Source organism: Pipra filicauda, unplaced genomic scaffold (assembly GCF_003945595.2).
Source record: "Pipra filicauda isolate LSUMZ 115617 unplaced genomic scaffold, ASM394559v2 scaffold82_size2718185_pilon, whole genome shotgun sequence".
NCBI lineage: Eukaryota > Metazoa > Chordata > Aves > Passeriformes > Pipridae > Pipra > Pipra filicauda.
Genome location: NW_024105009.1, coordinates 618692 through 643543, shown reverse-complemented (window position 1 = coordinate 643543; position 24852 = coordinate 618692). Strand labels below are relative to the sequence as shown.

The 24852-nt window shown below is 46.8% G+C and overlaps 1 long non-coding RNA gene across 1 annotated transcript; it reads left to right on the top strand.

The window, feature by feature from the left end:
* Window positions 1–1563: 1563 nt before the first annotated feature.
* LOC120325112 lies at window positions 1564–24054 on the top strand. Its single transcript, XR_005566935.1, has 3 exons — window positions 1564–1655; window positions 22841–23035; window positions 23803–24054. It is a non-coding gene; the product is annotated as an uncharacterized LOC120325112 (long non-coding RNA).
* The last annotated feature ends 798 nt before the right edge of the window (window positions 24055–24852 follow it).

The window sequence follows — 24852 nt, the reverse complement described above, 5'->3', positions numbered from 1 at the left end:
GGCCCGTTATTTGCGCACACTTGTCAGGGTAAATAATTCATCAGCAAAGAGGGCCCCCCCGCAGCCGATAGTTTTATTGAACTGCACTTAAATGTTTCATGAACCTGCCGCCCGCCCGGGATGAGGCGGGGGCCGCCGGATCCATTAGGAGCGGGCTGTGGCGGGGGGTGCGGGGAGAGCGCTTTGAGGAGTGCGGGGGCACTCGCCCGGCCCCGGCCCCTGCTCCAGCTCTGCGGGCCGGGGTCAGGCGGGACCCCCCGGGGCAGGAATCCCGGGGAGCCCGCCCGGATCCCGGGTGACCCTGTCCCTTACACGGCCAGGCCGCGTTGGCAGGTAGCGACGGCTCCGGGGGTGCTGCCAGGAAGGGGTTTCGCGGCGCGTTTGGAGCCGCTGCCATTAAGGGGCTTGCGGCTCCCTGCAACCCGGCAGGGTCCTCCAGGGAAGCGTTGGAAACACCACGGCTCCCGCCTGCTTATCTGGCTGTCAATAAAAGGAGATGGCTCCTAAAGCAGGGCCAGGTGCTGCCTCCCCTGCTCTCCAGCGCGCCGCTCTCCAGAAACTGCTCAGGCGTGAAGCCAAGTCTGCTTGGCCAGGCCTCGGCGGAGGCAGGCAAACAGCCCCTCGCCAGCGCCAGAGCGCTCTGTTTGCCTTTTTATCTCCTAAAAAAAAATAGAGACAGGGAGAGGGAAACGAGGCAGGAAAGTGGGGGAGCGACGGGAACAGAGTCCGTATTTGGCTGGGAGATCGCCTGAAAAAAAAAAAAAAAAAAAAGGATAATAATAAAGAATAGTGGAAAAAAACCCCTGCAAAGGCTGCGCTCAGAGGCAGGCGGGACCCCGGGGGCGGCGGGCCGGGCCGGCCGCCTCTCCCTGCCGGGCGCTGCCTCGGGAAACTCCGTTCGGCGGCGGGGGCTCCCCCGGGCAGGCCCGGTGTCACCCCCGGACCGAGGAGGGGGTGCCCAAGGGCCGCCCCCCGCCGCGCAACCCTGCGGAGCCCCCGCGCCCCGCCGGGCAGGCTCGGGCAGGGAGCGGTGCCGGGGGAGCGGGCCAGCAAAGTGTCCCCCCCCCCGCCCGTGCGTGTGTCCCCGTTAATTTTTGCTTCTGTCACGACCGGGTCCGCAGCCTTTCCCGAGCCGCGGAGGACGGAGGATGCTCCGCGCTGCAGCGCGGAGCTGAGCCCCGCGGGCGCGGAGGGGAGCGGGCTCGGTGCGGGCGTCGTCGCGCCCGGGCAGGGGAGAGGAGCAGGGGCACGGCAACGTGTTACAAATTTATAAGCGTTATACATATTTGATTTACACTGCGTTCCGAAGTTGTGGGGTTTTTTTCTTTTTTTCCTTTTTTTTTTTTTCCTTTTCCCGAGGATGCCCCAAACCCCCGTGTTCACATAGATTGAGCAATTCTCAACACACACTGTAATAATGAGCTTTAATTCTCTATCCAAGCAGAACTTGAGCAATAATAATAAGCACATCAGAACAATTTGTTTACTGTGGCATTGCACAGGCTGCAGGGTCCAAGACTAGCTACAATAAACGGTAAAAACCAAAGGAAAAGCTCTAGAACAGGAAAAATATTGCGATAGAAACGTGGTTTTGGCTTTCAAGGAAAGAGGCTCTTGACTAGCATTTTAGCTGGGATATTTTGCCCTTGTCCAAGGTATGTGTTTTTAAATATTTTCCTTTTATTTTCCCCACACGTTTCTTTGCTTGTCTAACATTTCTCTTTTGCCCCCAGGATTGCGTTTAAACCTTGGTGCAGGAATGTAATTTTGCTCTTGTTTTGTATTGTTGGGTTTGTTGGTTTGTTTTTTTCTTTTTTTTTTCTTTTTTTTTTTTTTTTTAATCCTCTCGTCCTGTCGGCTCAGCCCTCTCGTAGTTTGATAGAAACTGAATAGCTCCATCTCTTCGAATAAAAAATACCTGAGTTATTATTGAAATGGCTTTTTGTGTGCTGGCATATAAAGTTGGGAGAGCTTTCCGGCTGTTGTGCGGCTGGCAGCCTGCGAGGCTCTCCTGCGACCTGGTAAACGGTTGCACCTTCCCTTCTCCTGAGCATTTGCCCAGAGCGGGCTGAGCCGGCTGACATGGGCACCCCACTCTGTGAACCCTTGGCGAGCTGGAAACTTGTTGTAACAAGCGGGATTAGTGTGCGGGAGCGTGTGTTTGGGGGCTTTAATTTAAGATGCTGCAAGAAACTTCTGTGAACTGAAGCGTCCTAAAGACAGAAATTTAGCAGAAAGATAACATTTTCCCTCGTGAAGAATCCCACCGTAGCCGACTGTATAATAAGACTATTATTTTCAATGCCGTAACCTTGTTTCTCATCCAAAAAGAAAAAAAATCAAGATTAAAAAAAAAAATGCTTCTTGCTTAGAAAAAGAAAAGTATAGCTATAAATCATTTCTTTATACCTTAACTTTGTAGCTGGGCTTTCTCTCTCAATCTCTCTTTTTTTTTTTTTTTTCTTTTCCCCTGAAGACTCCTAATGCTATTAATTTGTCGAAAACTTTATTCTGGGCTGTCTTGAATTATTTCCCTTCTCTATCCTTTAAAACATTTTCATAATAAGCGTGACTCCGGACAATGTTTGATTTGTTTTTCTCCCCTCATCCCGGTTTAGACTGAGACATTAGCTGAATTCCCTGGGGGTGATTGGATGCAATTCGCTGAAAGTCGACAGGCACGTCCTGGATGTTAGAAATTCACTTTTCCTCAACGTGACAAGGCTGAGTTCGATCTACAATTGTATTTGAAAGGGCAATGAGCGGAAAGATCTCCCATCATTAAAGCCTCCCTCTTCTTTAGCAAAATAACAAGATACTTCATTTGCACACAAACACTCAGGGAAAAAAAAAATCCCCAAACCCTAACCGACCCGCTATAACTCTTTGATAAAACGCTATCTCTGCATAATTTGGGAGGGGGGAACGACATATCAAAAGGTATCGGAGGACCCCCAAAGCGCCCATGTGATCAAGTTGACTTTTTACTTTAAATCTTGAATAAGATGTGAGTTGTAACAAGGGGATTTGCACTTACTCCATGACCCTTGTAATTGGATTAAATATAGACTGAGACGTACAAAAACATACCAAGATTGACACCTGCCAACTGGACTTCCTTATGATTGATTGTGATGCTTCGTGCTGGCAACAATAATGAAATAAATTGTATGGATAAAACAGCACATTTGTCATTTCCGTGCCATAAGAGAGGAAGGCAGCGTGTTAGGCAAGCTGTTATCTGACAGGCACGAACAGCAGACACAACTAAAGAGCTAAACAAGGATTCCAGACATTGACAAGACAAATTATAACTTGTCACAACCTTTTTAAATTCAGAAGTTTTCAATTAACATATATATTGCTGTTACATATAAGATCGGGGTGGACTTAAAATATAAACAGGCAGGGACGGAAGGGCGGCGAAGGCTGCGGAGCCGGCGCTGCCCCGGCTGCCGGCGCTCACCGGAGCCGCGGCCCCGGGAGCCGCCCCGGCGCCCCCGCCCGCGGGCACGGGCACGGCCCTGCCGGGGCAGCGGGACGAGCCCGGGGGACGAGCCGCTGGGACGCTCCCGCCCGCCTTTGTCCGTGCCCCAAGCCGGCCGAGGCGCGGAGGGGCCGGAGCGGAGTGCCCGGCGCAGGTAGCGCATCCCCTCGAGGTGTGCGGGGCTCCCCGCTGATGAGCCACCGCCCGCCCGGCCCGGCATACAGAGCGCGGTGTGTCCTGCAGGGAATCGGTTTGGATTTACGGCTCCCCGGCGGCGATGCTCGGCGGGGGATGGATGCGGGGCAGGGGCTGCCGCGCCCCTCCGCGCCCGCGCAGCGCGGGCAGCGCCGGGCTCCCAGCGCCGGGCCCGCGGGCGCGGACAGGGCCGGGCAGGGTGGGCTCTCCACCTCCGCTGCCCGTCGGGTCTGCAGGGACCCCTCCGGGAGCGGGAGGGAGCAGCCCCGTGGGACCCCCTGGAGGGACCGGAGAGGGGACCCACACCCGGCACCAGCTCCTCTCCTTCGAGGGACACCCCGTCCCTCGGCTCCCCTTGGTCACTCGTGACTCCCCAGCAGGGCCCTCCCTGTGTCCCTGCGGGAAAAAAGCCGAGGTCCTGCCGAAGTGGGGAACGTTCCCTGCGGGGTGTGGAGGGTCACGACACACAGGGTACGTCGTGGCACAAGGGCTTGGGCTTGGGCCGGGCTTTGCAGGGTGCACAAAGAGGCAGCGTGACCTGGAGGGGCTGGCGGGGCAGTGTCCGGATTTGGGCCATCTGGTCCCCGCCAGGTTGTCACTGGGTAAACTCTGCCCAGTGGGAGGCGGGAGCGGGCTCACCGGAGCACGGCCCCAAGCCCCCCACTCCTGTCGCGACCCCCCAAAATGCAAACGAAGCTGCGGAGCATTTTCCCCCAGGACGTGGTGCGCTTTGCCCGAGGAGGTGCTGACCTGGCCCGTCCGGGAGAGCATCTCCCAGGAGCAGAAAGAAATCCCGACTCTCGCAGAAAACTGTCGGGTCCCACTCGAGGGGCTACTCCAGCGCTTACACAAATATTTTTTACCCCCGTTTCTTTTGTCTGAGCGGGTTTTTGCTGGGCCCGAGGTGACCAGCGGTAGAAGTGCAGGAGATGCAGCACCGCGGCTCTCTCGGCCATCGCCGGGGGCAGAGAAAAAGGACCCTCCCCACAAACCCCCGAGTCCCAAGTTGGCAAAAAATAACTAATATTCCAAGGCGACCTTTCCATTTGCTGTAATTACTGGCAAACTCATTCCTCTAAATTAAATGCTGCAAGTGATTCGAAACCTTGTAAAGCAAAAACCAAGTTCCATCGAATTAGTTGTAGCCTGCCTGCTTTCCCCAGTGACTGCATCTATTAACATTATAATCTCAAACACCATTTTTTATGTAACACTATTGTTAGTAAATCAACTCCTCAGGTCCACAGAGACGCTGACCTCTGTCAATTCAGTGAAAGTGTAATTATCTCCCCGAATCTTGGACAGATTTAAGAGATTACATTTCAACTAAATCTATATCAATGCTAATTTTTTCCAGACTCCAGGTGCTAGGCACTCCGAAATGGTGTTTCTGCCCAGCAGAATGGGTTACAAAGAGGAGAGGGCTTGCTGTGCAGAGGGCCAAAAGAAATGAAGCCCCACATAAAATTACACCTATTTTTTGCTACAAAACCTGGTTCTTGTATGGCAAAGTTAAACAAAGCAGCTATGCTAAATTAGCGTTAAATAAAGGCTAGTTTAATGCTCGGTTACAGTCAACTGGTGTATATTTGATGGCTAATTGTCTATCAAAATTAAAAAGAAAAGAACAAATGATTCGTTATAAGAAGGTGTTAAAAGCTTCGACAAAAGGACATTTCACAAATATAATATCTGTGGATGGCGAATTGTCCTTTTGAAGCTTTTTTAATGTACTAAAGGCCTGGGACTCCGCAGATATGAATAATGGGGAGAAACGCGCCCTTTTATTCCGAAAGAGCCTGTTTTACACCAGTCGCTCCAATAAACCGGCAAGGACAATATTCCGGGAGGAACGGGAACCGCGCTGCTGTGATTTCCGACGGCCACTTAAATAAATAATGCCCCGGCAGTAAAAAGGCATTTAAATGTTATTTGGTTTGCGCTTAAAGAGACCTAAGCGCCTTCCCGGCGGAGAGCAGCTCTCACTTGCAAATCAACCCACATCAGCAGGGAGAAAACAGTATTTGCAGGGCTGCGGGGATGGGGACGAGGACGAGGACGGATCCTGCTTCGAGTGCCCCGCGGCCAGGCGAGGTGCGGGGCCGCCCGCCCCGCGTTTATTGCTTTATCAGAGTAATGGGTCAGGAAATATTCCACGGAGGAAGAGAGGGAGGGAAGGGGGGGGTGAGGAGGGGGAAGAAAGCGAGACTGGGAGAGCCGCAAAAAATAAGAGGGAAAAAGTGGTAAAGCCAACCAACCAAAAGAAAAGCTCTTGTGCGAAGTTAATTCAAGAGGATGGCGGCGAAGCGGGCGCCGGGGCAGGGTCAGCCCCGCCGGCTCCGCGGGCGCGGAGCGCTGCGCAGCCGCTCCGCGTGGGGAGGGAGGGGGTCCGCACCCCGGCGGAGGGCGTGCGGGAGAGCCGGAGTATGCAAAAAAAAAAAAAAAAAAAAAAAAAAAAAAGCCCCGACTAAATCATGCAGCAAGAACGACAAACCGTCTGGAAAATGGACCCATGGAGCAGCAAGAATGTACTTTTTTATCTCTGACAACTTGTGTCCTAAAGAAACTATCTTGAAGATAATTGAAATGATTACAATTCATTGCTGCCTTACTTTGAGTAGGAACAGTCAAATAATGAAATCTTAGTAATACAGCAAAAATTTAATTTACATTACACCCTTGCTCGAGGTTTCCCTTTTTCTTTTTCTCTCCCCGTTTTTTTTTTATGCCTAGCTTCCCCTAGAAATTTTGTGCTCACACATAATTCTGCACTTTGTTGCATTATTCATATTTTCGGGGTTATTTCCTATCCCCTCCTGCCCTTTCTCCTTTAGTAATGGTCTCTGAAACTTCCAGATGCGGGATGCAGGGAATCTTTCGGAAGGAGAGTACCTCAAAAGGCAAGGAGGGATCCCCAAACTAAGCCCAGCAAGGCCGGGGTGGCTGCTGCTGCCTGAGAGGAAATTTTGGCTAAACCCGCCTCCCACAACCGCCTCCGGTGATGAGCAAAGGCTGGGCAGGCACGGCGAACGCCATCAGGGTCTCTCCCACCCGGGGTAAAGGCGATAATTCATTTTTGGAAGCTGTTCTGGGATTCAGTCCCTGTGGGGTTTAAAAATTATTATTGTTATTATTACGGCTACAATATCACTATTACTATCATAATTATTATTTATTGCTATTTTCACCAGAGAAATGTTCCCCAGAAGATGTAGGGTGTCCCTGGTGATGCGGGGTGTGACTTAGGTGGGTTTTGCCAGAGCTTTGGGCTGGAGCAGGGCATCAGGGTTCACTCACCCAGGGAAATGGGATGGAGCCAGGGCGACCCTCTGTCCCAAGGTCCCCCCCAGTCTCCCCCTGGCTCTCCCCAGCCTCTCTCGCAGTTATTGGTTGTGGCGCTGCCCGGGATGTCTGAGCCCCTTTTCAGCCTCTCACCTCGCAGATTGTGTGGGAGGCATCCTGCCTTTTAATCCAAGTCAGAAATGGACCAGGACACATCCTCAATGCAACTAACTGTTTCTAAAAAAAAGACCATCTGGTAATTGTCTTCCTTTAGATCTTCCCTTAATTATGCTTTTAATTAAAGATGGTTCAAGGCATTGGACCACATGAAGGGCAGTAATTACAAATTACATTACAAACCCAACAGATGTAGCTCTATCTGCTGGGAAAAAGGTACTGGAATAAAATTTGACTAAACTTTAGGATAAATTAATCCGCTGCCTTGAGAACAGAAGCACATTTTTTATTATGCAGACTCTAGCCAGGATTTAAGTTCTCTGTCATGATTGTTTTCATATTTCTTTGACATCTATTGATTTGGAGGCAGCTGCAAGGCTTTGTCACAAGAGAGAAGAGCAGTCACAATATATTAGCTTGATGGCATAACTCGAATATGAGTAGGAAGGATAGAAACATGACAGGGAGCCACGTGACTGAGTGATGGGTCTCCAACAAAATAAAGAAATTAATTTTTAATAAAAAGCTTTAAAAATACCACAGCCATTGCAACAGCAAGGGGAACGACAGAACTTCTTAATTATCAAGCGTTGGAGCCTCTGAAATTTACCCCTGAAGACTAAGAGGGGACAGGCTTTTAATTCCCAGTTAGGACTTGGCATTGAGAAGTCACAAGCAGCAAGGCCCCGGTGCTGGGCGCTCTCGGCTGGAGCCCACCCTGTCCTGGCAGCCAGGCCCGGCCTGGGGATGGCAGGGCACCCGGGCACTGCAGTAGGGCTTCCCTTCCCCGACAGGCGCTGGAAATGAGCATCCCGGTTTGCCCGCGATCTGCTCAGAGGCAAAACTCCGAAACCCCAAGAGGAGTTTATGCAAAGCCCCCTCGGTTAGCGGATGCAAAGCAATGCAGACCCGATAGCCTCTGTAATGAGGGAAGGCAGGACAGGCTCAAAGATTTCCAGAGGGAATATCGCCCCGCTAATCTGTGGTCACTGATGGCCCCGGATAAGCTACTTGTAATGCATATTGCAGGGCTGCAGGAATACAGGCGCATGAACTCTTCTAAAATGACCTGGTTTGCAGGGGCTGGCTGGCACGTCGGGGAGGAGATCAAGAGACTATGGGCGTAAGGTTTTACAAAACCCAGTTCTGGTTCAGTGGATAAAGACATCATTGATGATCAAGGGGCTGTTTTTAAGTCTACCTCCAGTTCAAAGAATGCGCCTCTCCTGCATTTTGCCAAAACCCTGCGCTAAATGGATAACTGGGAGCTCAAAGTATTTGAGCAGGTTTGGGCAAGGTAGCAGAATTTCCCTGTCTGGGGGAGGCTGTTTGTTAAAAGCCGTCATTGAAGTCAAGCTGGAGAGCGGGGACAGGGAAGATTCACATGTCAGACGCTCCATCAGACCATTAAAAAGAAATTAAATTGGGACGTTTAGTCTTCCCCTCTCCCAACTCCACTTCTGTGGGAAAAGCACAACAAAAATCCAGCCAGCGCCTTAACGTGGGGGGTGTCTCCCCTTCAAGCCACAGCACAGCCTGTGATGCCTTCAGCGCCTCTTGAGGGTGAAATTGGGCACAGGAGGCCTTGGGCGTGAGGCTGCTCGGAGTTCCCCCTGCAATCTCTTGCACCCCCACCCCCAAAACCTTACTGCCTGTGGGAGCAGCACGTGGGCACCCCAAGTGTTCGGCCTGGATGCACTTGGGGTTGTACCCTGTCTCTGGCTTCCCTCTCACACACACAGACACGAGAAGTGAAGCTCTCACTGTCCTGTCTCAGCCTCGGTTTCCAAGGACCTGGACCTGGCCCAGCTGCCTTCAGACTCCAAAGATGCCCCAGCACAAACCAAAGACAGACACAAACATCCCTTTCACCCGACCTCAGCTGCACATTCACACTTTCACACAGCCTCTGTTAGTAGTGTCACATTTTTCCCTTTCTGAGGAGCACTGGCCCCTGTGAACGGCAAACCCATTTTCTGACCAATTTCTGGATTTCAGCCTGCGTGTAGTGGAGGAACACGAGCAGATTCTCTTGGCTTCTTGTGGCCCTCGTGTCAGGAAGGTGGTTATTTGGACAGACCTCTTTGAGTGCCTCTTAATCAGCTGACTGGGAGCTTCCAGTAATACTATGATTTATGGTTGCCCAGTGTCAGTAGGGATGGTCACACAAACCAACGTGCGACACATTTCGGTTCTTAGATTCTTATTTTGTTTCAAAATGAACAAACATAATATTCCTCTATTTGTTCAAATTTTAGCCCTGTATTTTGCTATCATTTCCCACTTTCTGAAAGTGACCCTGATGTCAAAATTCCATTATCAGAAAAGCAGAGTAATTTCAGGCTTAGAAGGGATGTTACTGTGCAAATTACATATGTTATCCAGGAAAACCTATGTATATAATGTAATTGGTCAATATAAGATTATAGATACTCCTGAAAAGCTCATAGTTCTTATTTATATAGAACTTTTTGTACATATTTGCATATCAACAAACAAAAACTTCTGCCCAAAATTGCAAGAGCACTTTTAGATCGGATACAATATAGAATATAGATTTATTTATTTAAATCAATGAATATATTTATATCTATGTTTTGTATTTATATTTTATATTTATATTCTATACTTATATTATACATGGAATAGAAATATATTTAAATAAACCCATATTTAGAATATATTTATACTCTGTATAGACTATACAGAAATAGAATCTAGATTTTTATAATACTTGGTTTCCTTGTGATTTGACTGCTCTGCCTATGGCCCCATGTGTCGCCATTCAGAAAGGATGCAACATGTTACCAGACAAATGTTTCTTTGTGAAATATGTGAAAGACTACAGATGTTTCACTGATCTGCTGGGTAAATCTCAGAGCCTTTTTGGTGACGTGGTCTGCACTTGTTTACATAGCAAGTAAGCAAGTGAAGCGTGCTTTTCTCCGAGTCGCAAGCCTTGCCAGATATAAAGTTAAAGCCACATGTACAGCTCTGGCTTTCACAGGTCTGATCCAAAGCTTGCTGATGTGATGGACAAATTCCCAGGTCCACGTGATATGGTCACTAGCCTGGAATCACAGCTCACACAGTGCATGAGGGCGTTTATGTCAATAACTGAATACCACAGGTTTCGTTTCTATTCTTTTGCGATCTAAGCACATTTTTTCCCTATTATAGTGTAAAATTGAGCTTTTTTTCTTGGAAAATGAGAGTCCTTATAGCTGTTTGGTGTGGAGAACGTACAGCCTTGTGAATGACCTATGTGTTTCTGGGTTTCTGCCCAGTGTGTTGGGTAGGGATTGAGAGCAGAGAGCAGATGATGTGTGGAGGAGCCTGCGTCTTTAACAGCTCCTCTCACCGCCGCGATCGCTCTTCACGTGTGAGTCGTATTTCATGCAGTAATGATGGGGCATAAACTAGCAGTTTCAGAGGCGTAGAGTAGATGCAATAATGTTTTTGCTGCAGAAGAGCCTATTCCTTGGAGCTGCTCCGAGCCGATGTTGTCTGCGGAGGGTCATGAGTTGGGAACGTCCGCGTGATTCACAGCAGCAAAGTCCAGCTCTGCAGGTCAGTCTAAGTGACCAGAAAATCCTTCTGTAAGGCTGCCATGCACTTTGTGAAGCCATGTTTTTAAAATGTGTATAGGTGGAATATTATATTTTTTCTCCAATTTCAGGGACAGATTGTCTCAATTACATATCATCATACCAAGCAAAGGGTGAGAAAGTGTTCTCTCCAAGCATAACAGAAGCAAATTTAACACTCCCAAAAAGCACTGACAATTGCTTTCCTGGGAATGGCAATTTCACATCTAATATTTTGTGGTTCAGTCCCCATTAGATGTTTGTGTTAGTCATGTTTGTGTTGTATTTGGGGTACACCTTGCTCAGTGGTAGCAAATTATCCGTGGGGGATCAGATACCGGAGGCTTTACTTGGAGACTGGAAAATTGCCCATTCTGCACCTCTGCCAGCATGTTATTTCCAGTTAGGTTTGGGAGTAGAAGAAAATTTGGGTAAAAGAAGAATATACACTGATATATTCATCTTGCAATAAATGGGGAAACCTGAAGATGCTGTGGCATTTGGAATGGCAGAAATAGCCCCCGATGACAATATCCAGGGTATTTGTGGGAATTCTCAGTAATCCCAGGTTATTATATCTATTACATGGCTTTTCCATGTAATATCCAAACACCTCCATCATCTGTGTGTGCATTATATCTTACAGATTAGCTGAATTCTGAACATTTCTTCATACTTTTAAACTTTCTTTTCTGATTAGTTCAACATTGAGACATTTGGGTCATTGTTCAGAATTTTTCCCTGCTTTCTTTAGCAAACTACTCTGTTATCCTCAGCCACTGAGTTGCAAACCTTTGCCTGTAAACATTTGCACTGCATTGAAGTTCAGTTACATAAAACCTTGTGTAAGTGTATGTTTGAAGGACCCTATGTTTGTGTGCCTTCACACACCTACAGACATGGCCCCTCAAATTCCTGGGCCTCTCAGAAAGAGAAAATCTCTCTTTTTATTACAAGGACACATTTATCTGTTTATAACCTGCTTTGGGGCAAGTATGTCAAAGGAATAACACACACATGTAAATTCCAGATGAAGATACATCAGGACAGGAATTTTTCTGTATGTCCATTCTTACAAACAAGATTTACTGATTGGCACTGAGAGCCAAATGCTTCCTTCACATCCCCAGGTCACCAAACCCCACCAGAAATGGTAGCTATGCTTGTACAGTACAAGTGGATTCCAAAGCAAGGCAAATCTGGGGCAAAGCAGGAAAACTGGTAAATATTGAAACTGTTCTCCTTTTCTTGTCTTTGGGGAAAAAAAAAAGATGTTTGTCTGTCTGTAATTGTCTGGTTGTTAATTAGTGGTGTGCACCATAGTTGGGTTTGGAAGGACCCACACATGGACCTGAGCCTCCCCAGCTGGGCAGCAGCAGAGCTCTCCCTGCTTACATTAACTTTTACATGATTTCCCCAATGAAATCAGAAATACAAAAGCAAACCCCATCCCTCAGGGACAACGTATAGATTTGTTACAGTCCTTGGAGGACTGAGAATCCTAAAATCAATGACTGGATTACACTGATCCTTATCTGTAGATGTCTCATCTGCAATAGATAAAGTATTGACAGGTTGCTTCATTTACCGAAGCATTTCAGATCACCATGTGGGAAGGCACAGTGGAGCAGTAATTGCATTTTCTGGTGTGAGAAATGCTTCTTAAGGAAGCCAAATCCATGGCATTCGATGTGGCTGTAAATTGCTGCTACCTCCTGCCACATGTCTGAGCATACATTTGATTACGATATCGCTGTGCCACATATGTTTCTGCAGTAGTGACCATACATTGCTGATTCAAGCACTGGGATGGAGAGACATGTACATATCTGAGAGAGAGAGTGCGTGTGTGGGTGTAGACAGGGAGACAGTCTTTCCTGGAGATGTACATTTTCAAGTATTTGATGCTGCCGTTTCACCACTCAATTCTCCTGGTACACACACACACAGTTAATACGAAATAGTGTGATGTGAAAAATCCCATGAATAGCCAGATCAGTGGGACTATTAGGACATTAAAAAAATTCAGGACTGTAATATTTTATGTTATATTTTGTGAGCTGTAGGAATTTACATTACCAGTAAGAGTGGGGGGTTGGGGAGTGAAGGGGTTGTGGCCTGGGTATAAATTTCTTTGGATCTGTTATTGTTAATTACAAAGAGTTAGAGGATACAGAGCAGCAAGTGCTACATGCATGGGAGATCCTTATTGATCTAAATAATATGTGATTAATACTAACCATGACTGGCAGAAGTGTGCATCATAGCTCAAAGCCAGGTTTACACCTAGATGTGGAAATCAGAGACTTAAAAGATGTGCAGGGGAAAGCTTAGTCTCTCCGAGGCTGGTGGAAGTTTAGCCATTGCCCTTCCCTTTCTCTCTCTGCTGCTCAATATTTTACTGCAGATGTCACTTACTCAATCCACAGTCTGCACAGTCTGCAGGTAACAGGGAAGAGATATGATTCAGATATTGCAGATTTTGCACTTGCATGTCCAGGTTTTCCAGACAATAGTGTGTTTTTCTAAGGCTTTTTTCTCATGGAGTCCCTGTATCCCGCGTGATTTCTCTATGAGTCACATTCTGAATCCCCCTATTCAAACAAAAATCTCCCCCTTACTGGCTGATTTTGACTAACAACCATAACATCCTCAGATGGTTGTTTCAAAATCTGCTGCACTGTTAGTGCACACACACACAGCTTGCAGCCATGAATAAGTGTGTCCCAGGCTCTTGAGTTCATGAGGGTGCAACGGAAGACCAGACACACGAATAGGTGTTGAAATTCTGAGGTTATAAGGAATGCACAGCAGCTTTATTGATTTTTTTCCCCTGGTCTTCAGCCATGCTCTTAATGATGTTTTTTGCACTTAGCCATATTTGTTGCATATTTGGGGGAGTAAATTAAGCATCCGTGTTACATGCACATCTCTTGGAGCCTATGCCTGAAGCAAGATATAGAAAGGATCTAAAATTAAGGGAGTGTTACATTTTCCTTAAAAATACCCAAAGAATGAAGCTGATACAAATAGTGTGCTTTACAGTAAATAGATACAAACGAATTCACTACTTTTAAATGCCACTCTGGCTGTTTCAGTTTGAATCAAACCAAAGTGCTGAAAAAAATCCACGGTAAAGGGAGGAACCATCAGTGAGGAAGAACAGATATTAAGAGAGAGTAAAGTGTAATGAAAGCAAACCTAATATTGACAGATTATGCAGAGTAGAAGGAGATGGGGTAGAAAAACGCAGTCAAACACAGACAGAAATATGCTGTTTAGCAGGAGGGGGCAGCTCCATGAGCAAGCTCCAATTTGTGTGATTTGCCCTTCCCCTGCAACGTAAGACGAGATCTCTGTAAGGCAGAAAACTTTCCAGAGCCTAGAATCCTCGAGGGAAAAGGACTCAAAGGAACAAATGCAGAGCCATCCATGAGCTCTAAGTCACCTACAGCCCACCCTCCTGCACTCCTGACTGGCACTTTTTCACGGATTCACAAATCCAGCTCCGTTTGTTTTGGACATGAGGCACTGCCTGCCCGTCTCAGACTGAGAGTCTGGGACAAAACCCGCAGCTCAAGGGTGGCCCAGCCAGGCTTTAAGGCAAATTCTTTGTAATTTGTCCCTGAGACAGACAGTTTTTACTGGGAGGGGGTGATGGTCCTTGAGTGGAACTTCCACAGACCCTGCTCCTAAAAGTGTTCCTCTTGTGCTTCTGCAAGGGATTTCGCCTGGGTTCTGAGCTTCCTTGCTGTATGCAGAGTTAAGGGTCCAGCTGAATCTTTGCAGGCTCAGGGGTCTGTGCTTTAATTTTAAAGCAACATCCATAAATGTAACTGATTTTCGGATAAGAAAAACCTTTGTGTAGCACATCTGCTGAATACGTGGTTATGGTAACAACAGAGCAAAGCAGCCCTTGCATTACAGAGCTTAGAAACAAATTGGCTACAGTTAGGTTGGATATGCTGTTTTGCAAATGGCTTTCGCCTCATGTTACGTGAAACAATTTTATTTTACTGATATGAGATACTCCAAAGTAATAAAGAGTCTCTGAGTATCTGGCACTTGCTTAGTACTACTAATTTATGTTGATTGTGTGCACTCTGTAATTTACCACCATTCAGCCATCTATAAATCAATCACCTGAGGAAATTCATTGAAAAAACTGCAGAAATGCATTTTTGAGCACGAACCTCTCACTCGGTAGAACGCTGAAGTTTTACTAAGTGGATTTTACCTCCAGGAATAAAACATTGCACGCCCTCATTTTGCACATTTTTAATTATATTTTATTGCCCAGCAAAGCATATCCACAAATATCCTCAAGTGTATGGGGGACTGGCATCGTGGCAGAGGAGGTCTGTGCCTGTGTCTGAAGGGGTCACTGAAAACTGGACGTGCAAGTTCCCACACGGCAGCATGAGCCCACTGAATAATAACAGCAGTTTGCACAGGCTGCTTCAGTGCAGCTCAGATCCAGCAAAAAAATGTTTTCCAGCTTGTACATAAATGGTAAAGATACAGGAAAATATTACACTGGCAGCAACTGCTTTCCAAACCTTAGTGGCAGGGTCGCAGTCATTTTGAAAGGCTCTTTGGCGGTAGGTTCATAACATGGATTAAAAGCCAGGAAAATACAGTGTTAAATAGCACAGCTATACTCTCCCAAGCACTAAACAAGGCATCAGCTACCAGGAAAACACAAGGTTACGCTCCAAGTATTTTTGTGTCAAGACGAGAAGGTGTTTGTAAATGTTCAGTGTCCAGGACCTGCTTGAAACACTTGTGCCTGATTTTCAGAGGCTTTGTGCCCAATTTTCAGAGGCTTTGTATATATAAAAATATATATATATATATATAAAATATATTGTATGAAACATTAATGGAGAAAAGGAAGAGTCCAGAGTCTATCTCAAAATTGCAAGTTATTTCCTATTTTCACTTGTATCTCCAGAATATTATCAAAATATGAGCTGCACAGTGCAATAGGGAAGGGAATCAGTCTTGGAAGGTTTTAGACTTGTGAATGATTTCCTCTGGCAACGAGAAAATGCACCCACACCTCCAACTTCAGGAATAGTGAATATACACACAGAAATCCTCACTGGTCTCTGTCCTGAAACCAGCTTCTTAATTTTCGGATCGCTTTTATTTACGTTTCTTACACTTCAGCAAAATGCAGCAGAGCTTGACAAATTCATTTTGCAAGAGAAAGTCTGCTACAACTTGTTTGCTTTCTGGGTTTGAAATGGGGATGCAGTGGAAAGTGTTCCTTAAAAAAAAAAAAAAGAAAAGGATTTTTTTCGCTGCAGTTAAGCTAAATTTTACAGGGACTGTGGTACACCAAGGGCTTACACTGGCAGATATTAGCATTGGTTGATAAGCAGTGTTGTTAAAAAGCCCTGTGTGCATTTCAGGTGCAGTTCAGTTATTTGAGCTTGCAGATTTTGCCTTCTCAGGCAAACAAAATGGTTTTATTTTGCAAATAAGATTTTTTTTGAGCGTAAATTTACAACTAGTGTTTGAACAGCAAGAAGTTATCATTAGAAACTAATGAATTCTGTCAAAACCCTGAAATTATAAGTATGTATTGAAGTGGATCGTTCAGTTATATCTTCAGTATCTTTGACTTCACTAAGTAGGTCAGACCAGCAGTGAATGCAGATGTCATAAGATAAGGTTGAAAATCTAAGCAAAAATACAGACAATGAACCATCCCCAAAATTGGCAACTCAATACTTAAAAACCCTCAAACTTGTTGTCAGGTAAGAAATTATATTTGCAGAAGGTCTATATATAATTTTCTTTAAAAAACCCCCCACCTATTCAGAGACAGCTGTTGGTGGCAGAGGCCATCTAAGGAGAAATGAGATTATGTATGAGTTCATTAGGACTCTGTCCTTATTTTGCACAGCAGGTTGTCTGCAGACAGTAGGACAGCTCGGACAAGACAGACACATGTCCTTGTAAGTCCCCACAAAACTACAGAAGCCACCTCAGTCATTCCTGGGAAAAGGTGCTTGAGGCTACCCAGTGCTGAGGGCCTTCACAGAAAATGACTCACCCTGTTGGTGCTGCACAAAAATATCCCAAATACACATGGTGCCCCCTGTCAGGGGTTTGGGATGGTGGTGGTTGAAGTGGGGTCTGGGATGCAAGGGGGCTCAGGGGATGCACCCAGCCTGGGAGGGGGCAGAATCCGCACCCCAGCCTCGTGGGGACAGGGTGTGACCGGGGTAGATTTGTTCCAAGATGTGCCCCGGGTTGGCATGTCCCGAGATGTGACCAGGGATGGCATGTGCCACGACGTGGTTGAGAGCAGCAGCTGCCCAGGGGCAGGGCTGGGGCAGGGAGAGGGAAAGAGCGATACCTGAGTCACGGAGGCGTCACCAGGTCACCTCGGTCTGCCAGCCCCTCTGGGCATGGGGGTGCAGCCTGGGCACTGCCCTTTCCCTGGGAGTTCCTGGGCGCCACAGGGCACCTCTGCAAGGTGACAGCTGGGCAGGCAGCACCAGCCTTGGCTGCTGGGAGATGTCACCGGACAGGGAACAAGAGGGTGGTGCCAGGAGTTAATAAGCACAAATAATTTGTGAAGAGGCTTAAGCCACGAGGGTGCTGATTCAAACCCGCAGAGGGTCTGGGCAGGGAGAAATGGGCTCAGGTAAGCACTGGCCTGTGGGCACATTGCTGTCTGGACTGGCCATGGTGGCTGCTGGCCCTGCTGCCCCGTCTTGCCTCCTGAAGTGGTTCATCAGTGCCTTTCACAAAATTGTGGAAAGACTATAAAAATAGCACATTTAGGGGTTCCCTCTGTCTCCTGCTTTCGGGGATTTCCTTTCCAGTCAGATGGACTGGAAATGTATATCTGAAGGAAAACCAAGCTGCCCACAGAAGACTGTGGGAGCCAGACCCCAAACAACAGCAAGTACCACCTGGCTCTTGAAAACCTGTCAGAGCCGAGGCCGCTGGCAGCTTGGGAAGAGGCTGGCATTTGTGCTGGAGCGCTACCCCAGTGCTTCACAGGGGGTTTCCTCAAACTCTCACCCCCTGTGCTAGGGGCAGAGCAGGTGTGGGAGAGGCTGACATGGGATGCTGATACAGGATGTTGATGAACAGTGAGGGAGCTGGGATGCATCCCACTCATGTAGGGCCACACACTGCAGCCAGCCATCGCTCCCTGGGGTTGGAGGGAGGCCTTGGGGGAGGATGTCCCAAACTGGGACTGACCCCGCACCACATCCCTGTGGCATCCACAGCTGCAAGAAGGTGCTGCGGGCTGGCTGCTGGCAGCAGTGAGCCCTTCCCGGGGCCTGGCTGTGCCTGATCCTCTGCTATGAGCCTGGTTTTGGTGTCACTGCAGCGGGAGCCAGCAGGATGCCCCGGCTGCCACCCTGGTTCCCTCTCCCTGCCGCCTGCCAAGCGGGCGGCACAGGGGAGCCAGCGGATAATGCGCTGCATTGTGCTCTCCCAGCACCTTTTCCCCCTCCACAATCTAACCATTGTGCTTGTTTTATCGCTATTAAACCTCAGATGAACATCAAAGGGAAAGAAGTTCATCAAAACAGGAGCAAAACAAAAGGCTTTTAAAGCGCGGTTATCGTGCGCCGAGCAACGCTCTGTTCAAAGGCAGAAAAGTTCACGTTAAATATAGACAACCTCCCTGGCTCTGCTTTAATGGGAGAGCACCCGGCGGCCCTGGGTGCCATCCCACAGCCGGACTGGTTGCTGGAGCTGTTACAGCACATCCCTCTCCGTTTTCAAGGCACTGCCAGGTGTGGGTGCCGGAGCTGGCCGAGGCTGCTGATGTGCAGGGAACAGCCAGCAACGGCCTGGGAAAGCACATGCTTTATTCATACAAGTGAGTGGCACTTTCTGCTCAAAATATAAATAGTGAATGTTGTTTTCTAATGAAGTGCTCTCTAATGGCAGCTGGGAGGCTTTGGTTTTCCCCGGGAACAAACGCTGGGAACTCAAATAACCGGGAATAGTTTTGCAATTCTCAATCATGTTAATAAGCTATAAACTGTGTAAAATGTACTGGTCGCTGGAGAATTGTAAAATCCGGCTGCAGCTCATGCACAAGCTCTTTTTTTTTAACTAAAAAGCAAAAAAAGACCCAGTGGGAGATGGGCCGAGGGAAAGGCTGGTTATGTGATTAGCACTTCTTGCCAGGGGAAGGCAGAGTGGGTCTCCTCAGGAATATGTCCATTGGTTAAGGTCACGTTCCCAGAATGAGTCCAAGGTCTGCTCCAAAGTCCCTGACACGTGGGACAAAAAGTTGATGGTGTCAAAGATATTTTGATCTCAATAAATATTTATTATTTACTTGATTACTTACCTTTTTCCCTTAAGTAAGATTTTTTTTGTTAAGACAAATTTACATTTTACCATTTCCCATTTAGTAGCTGCTCCAGTGAGAGAAAGCACAACAAAGTGGAGCAGAAAGAAATGTTTCAGCTCGTGTTGAAGTGGGGGAAAAAACCTCATAGTCTCAGAGACAATGAAAGATTTTTTTTTTCAAATATCCATGGAGAAATACACTGTTTATGCATTTGGAGAACTAGATCATGAAAAAGAAAGAGAATGTCTCCTATTTTCCAGCCTTGCAATCACGGAGCATACCAAATTCCTGTTGAGGTGATGCTCATTTTGTGCCAGAGATAGCATATGACACAAAATAAATTTCATTCTCAGCTCCGGGTAAAAAATTTGTTACCACGGGCTTACACAGGGACAGACTTATTCAGCCCAAAAGTTTGAAGCCTTAGGATGATGGGCTGTAAGGTCTGTTTTGGTAGGTAGTATTTTCTTTGTTAAACCCATAAAGCAGAAATTGTTGTAGGCAGTGATACCTTTATCTGAAAAAACACCCCTGCTATCAGTAGCCAGAAAAATTGAAAGCAGCAAATACAAATAAATATCAGAGAGGGGGAAAAAACTTCTTAAAGTCTTGTAATTTGAAGGCCAGCTATGCCTTGTCCACTAGTTTATTTTTAAAAGTGACCCACGCAGGGAATATACGTGCCAAAGAAGTCCACGGGCTGAGGTATTACATGGTGTGATCCAGACAAAGGACTTTTTTTTAAGTCCATATAAAGCTGAACACAAAGATAATCCACAGCTACAGCCTGCAGGTTGCTACAAAACCCCCAAGAAAGCCTCTGCAAGAAGGGGTAAACAATTAACACAAATTTTAAATCAATGCGCTGTCACCTTAATAGGCAGCGAAGTCAGCTAAGATGGGTGTAATATGATGAGACAGTTTAATTCTTGTTATGACATTAGCTGCAGACTTTTACAACAGCTGAAAATGCCGGAGTGAGAAGAGTTTCCAATTATCACTGAGCTCTGATACACAACTCTGGATTAGACTGAGGCATGAACAAGGGCTCCTCAGCCTGGCAAGCAACACGGAGCAAAGGCTGTGGAAGTTTCCGAAAGCCGAGGAAGACATTTTCTCTTCTCTCCCCTTGCTGACACACTCCTGAAAAGGTTTATTTCATACAAAATAAGGCCATTTTTTAAGAGCCTCACAGTGAAACCATCTCCTAAGCTGTGTGTGCTACAGTGTTATACCCCATAAATCCATACATCCAGGAGGTGAACTGAACCAATCTGAAACGATTCTGTTTTCCCAGCATTAAGCTTCAAAAAAATTAAAAGTCACCCAGGCTTGAAGGCAGATAGACAGGTAATAAGCCATGACAGCACTTCACGGGAATCCGCAGGAATAGGCAAGTAGGTCTGGGTGTCAGCCATATAAATATGATCATCAGACCCAAAGCTCCGAGTAATACCGCCAAGTGTGAGCATGTCGATATTAAAGGCAAGCGGGCTGTGAACAGGAGCCCGAGGCAGTGGTGAGTTTAACTGATGGCCTGCTGGCTGGGGAGGCTGTCCCCCTTCCCCAGAGAAGGGCTTGGAGCCTGGAAACGCAGATCCCAGAGCTGGGAAGGGGCTGAGATTCCCACACCAGTAAGAAGGCTCTCCTTCGGGGTAACGCAGCTGCGCTCGCTGGCAGGGGACTTAGTTTTTCGTGTTTTGGGATGGTTTTGCCCCAGTTTTATTTCATAGTTGGTTTTTGATCTCTTTTTTTTTTTTTTTTTTTTTGTAAACCTGACAAGAACAACACTCCTCCTGGACCCTGCTTGCACAGGAGAATTTGTCATACCAAAGAGAATTTGTATGCACCTCTTTCATGGCTTTTGTCCGGCTCTTGGGGGCAATTGCAAACATGGGGAAGTAGCTGGGTGGTTTGAAATAGTGACTCTTTAACCCAAAGATGTCTCATTTTGTATCACTCATGTCACATTCCTCTGCCTTTTTTAATATTGCTTTTGGAAAAATGGGTCACTGTTTCCTTTCCAGATCATAATGAGGGAAATCATTTTGTCAGGCTTCTCCCCGTACAGTCCTTCTGAGTTTCCCCCATGTTATTTCCCATAGCTGAGAATACAGAAAGGAGAAAAGTAGACTGGTAAGAGGATAACTGGGAAAAGCCCTACCCTGAGCTAGAAAAGGCCTTTGCTGAAAAATAAGTTATAATTCACTAAAAGGCCTTTTCCACTCTCATGAAAGCCCCATGAGTGCTCCACATTGACTGATTACGTCCCAGAAGTTCCCCTGCTTCCTGGTTGGGTAAGGCCTTAGCTGAAAAATAAATCATCTCTCTCTAAAATGCCTTTTCCAATTCTTTTAAAAGCCCCGTGAGTGTTTGCAGAAGTCACCTCGGGTAGCTTGGACCGCAGAGAGCAGAAAAGGGTCCTGCAGCCTGGGGCACTGTCTGGCACCAGGCAAGGAAAAAGAGGATGTCACAGAGGGAGAAAAGCCGAAACTCCACTCCAACCCCCCAAATCCTAGCAGGAGAGACCTGTCTGAATTCAGCCCTTGTTTTTTTTTCTTTTGTGACACTCTTTATTTGGCAACTCGTTTTTAAAAAGATTGACCTGAAAAGTTGCTGTGTCATGCAGTACCTTATTCTGCCCGGTAAAGTAAGCTAATTTCTCATTAAAATGGTTGGCTTCCAACCTCCTCCCCTCCCTGGTGAGTGAATAAATAAATAAATACACTTGAATTTGTCCTCGATATGCTCTCTCTGCTCTTTCCAAAGCAGAAAGAGAAGCTTTGAGCCTGGCACATGTTGTCCTCTCCCAGTCGCTCCAGAGGTTAAGGGACAGCTGAGGGGTGGTCGTGGGGTGGTCCAGAGGCTTCTGATGTGCATCCTAATGGCACCTGTACCCCTTGCAGGTGCCCCGTGTCCTGCAAAACACTCCTTACCTGCTTGGATCTGTGCTCAGTCCCTTCATGGGCAGTTTCCCTACCCTGGTGCCACCTGCAAAACTCTCAGTTCAGGATGCCACTTGCTGTCTGCTCCTCTCCCAGAAAAATTCACCTCCAGCTTTTTTATTTCATGATGCCAAATCCCTGGAGTGAAAAGGGGATTTCATGCCTTTATATGGAATTGCAAACCTGCATTAAGCCTCAAAAGATGTTTTTATCAAAAAATCTCGACAGCTGCCAACTTCCCTAAATCCCAAACTATCATTACACATTTAGTCTTAGACAGGGGATTTTTCTGGATCTTCCCTCCTGACCCAATGATAAAGCCAAGCTGGTTTGAGATGGAAGATTCATTTATCTCTCCTTGGTAATTATCTCTATTACTGCCCACAATCCTTCCCAATCTTTTTAAACAACATCCTGCTATTAAAGCCACTTGGCAAGCACTTAAAGCCCTGGGATAAGTTAACCATGCACAAAATATCCCACTTGGGGAAGGATCCAGCTATAAAAATAAATGGTTTACGTTCCGAAGGCCGTGGTTCAGGATGGGTATTCTTCATTTGTGAAGAGAGGTCATCATTGCTGACAATAAAATTATGTAGGACCTGATCCTCCCCCACTGAGCTCAATAGCAAAATCCCTCCTGATTTCAATGGTGTTTTCCGGGGTCAGTCGCCGGGAAAGCCGACATTCCACAAAGTTGCTGAAAATCTATAATTGGATATATTAAGAGGGCTTTCAAAGAGATGTCAGATTTGGAGGCTTAGTGTAAACTGTGCTGCAAAGGGGATCATTTCGTATAACTGAATCAATAAAGCTTTTTTTTTAGCGTTACTTTCCTACTTGATCTCCGATGACGGAAAAGCTGAGCTCTGGAGGAAGTGCTGGGAGCCTGGTCGGAGTGTGAGCCACTGTCTGGTGGGAAAAGATCCTGCCAAGTGACCTGGTGTAAGCTGTGAGGGGTGTAATCCTGCAAGTGTTTGATCCAGTGGCTTTGCTTACACTGTGGAGGTAACTCGTGCGTGTAAGTACTGGAATACCGAGCCCTTATTTTCATGGTGTTGCTGGTCTCCTGTCACAACACATCTCTTTGGGAGATATGATTGAGAGTTTTGATGAATTTTGCTGTGCCTTACGTGTCTATATTTAGTAAAATGCAGCTTAGTTTGTATCTTTGGAACAAGATATGGATTTATCCCCCAAATGCATTTTTTTAAACTCATGGGCTGTACTTCAAAGTGTTCTTTAACGCCACTTTTGAAAATGCTCACTGGTAGCTCCTCAGGAACTGGAAATCTTCCATTTTTACTTACATGGTGCTTTTCTGGCTGATGAGCATCGTTTTCCTTCTGGTTCTCACGCAGAGAAAGGGCTGCTTGGCACGGAGCAGCTGTGCCAGGGAGGGCAGGCACAGGGACAGCCACCTCAGGAGACAGACACCGTTGTGCCTGTGGGGTTCCCCCTCTTGCAGGTCCCTGGAGAAGGGACACCAGAACTGGGTTTGCTCCAGGTTGCTTCACCCTTGCAGCTGCCTCACTGTAAAAACCTGTGGGTCATCTCCCCTCCAGTGTCCCCATGGCTGTGCAGGTGGGGATGGGGAGACACCCACAGCTCCCACAGGTGATGCTGCCGTTGGGACCTGCTGCAGGTCGCCACTGGGGTGCAGTCACATTTTCCCACTGTTTCTCTTTCCCTACCATGTCAGTGAAGCTGTCCTCCATGGGGCCACAGTGACAAAGCTTGCTCATAGTTCCTGGAGAGCTTGATTGTTTTTTTCCCTTTCCTTTTCAGTAAAAGCTGAAATTCAGTAGAAGTTGATGAGACCACCGTGGAGAAATGCTGGTTCACCACACTGGCTGGTACCAGCTTGATCTGGCTCCAGCTCCGGGATGTGCAGCCTACAGACACAGTAATGAAAAGAAATATTCTGAAAAGGATGAGTCAGCTGGAGGCCAGTGGGGAGAGCAAGTGGGATCTGACTGGAATTTAAAAAGTTATGAGGCTACATGTTGTTTTGAGCTCTGCCAGTGGAGAGAAACCCATACACGCAAAAAGCTTTGTCATCTGACATAATTATGTTACTTTGCTGATTAGCTCATAAACTCTTTTCAAAAACACTTTTAGACAATAGTAAGTTCATGGAATATAAAAACTTCCTGCTAACACCACCGACAAGGACCTGCTTTACATGTTACTGAGAACTGTCTTTGCCAGAACTCCACCAGACTGTTGAACGGCCACGAAATTTTTCTCTTACAATGTATTAGATGACTTACCCACTAAAACAGTTGAGGTATCTTCACATCTTCACTTCTGTGCTGTAAGTACCTCTATGCTGATGTGAGCTGTGAATAAATCCACACTGGTAGCGCAATCTGCATTTCTCCACTTGATTTTTTGTACTTTTGCACTGATTGGGACATCAGCAGTTTGGCATGAAGCTTCTTCACTCGCTCCTCCAGCCAGGTACCAACATGTCCTTCCTGGTTTCTTTGGGAAGCAGTGCCCTGCATTCATATAATTTGCAAGGCAGATAACTTTCAAATGTATGAGGTTTCGGCTGCAAGGTTATTTAAATAAATGACATCAGAATTACTTCTATTTGTTGTGTGAAAATATATGCTTCCCATTCCCTCTTCAAAAGGAGCTGATTCACTCAGTCCCTGTTCCCTACCTGGTCAGACTAGTGAGGGGAGTCCGTGCTTGTTTCTGGAGCATCTCTAAGCAGGCGGTTGGGAAGGAAATGCCACTGACTCTGACTGGCCACCTTTTACAATTGCACTATGTCTGCATTCCTTCATCTTTCCTCCCAGTGAACCTTGTCATTTATGGGGATGCTGA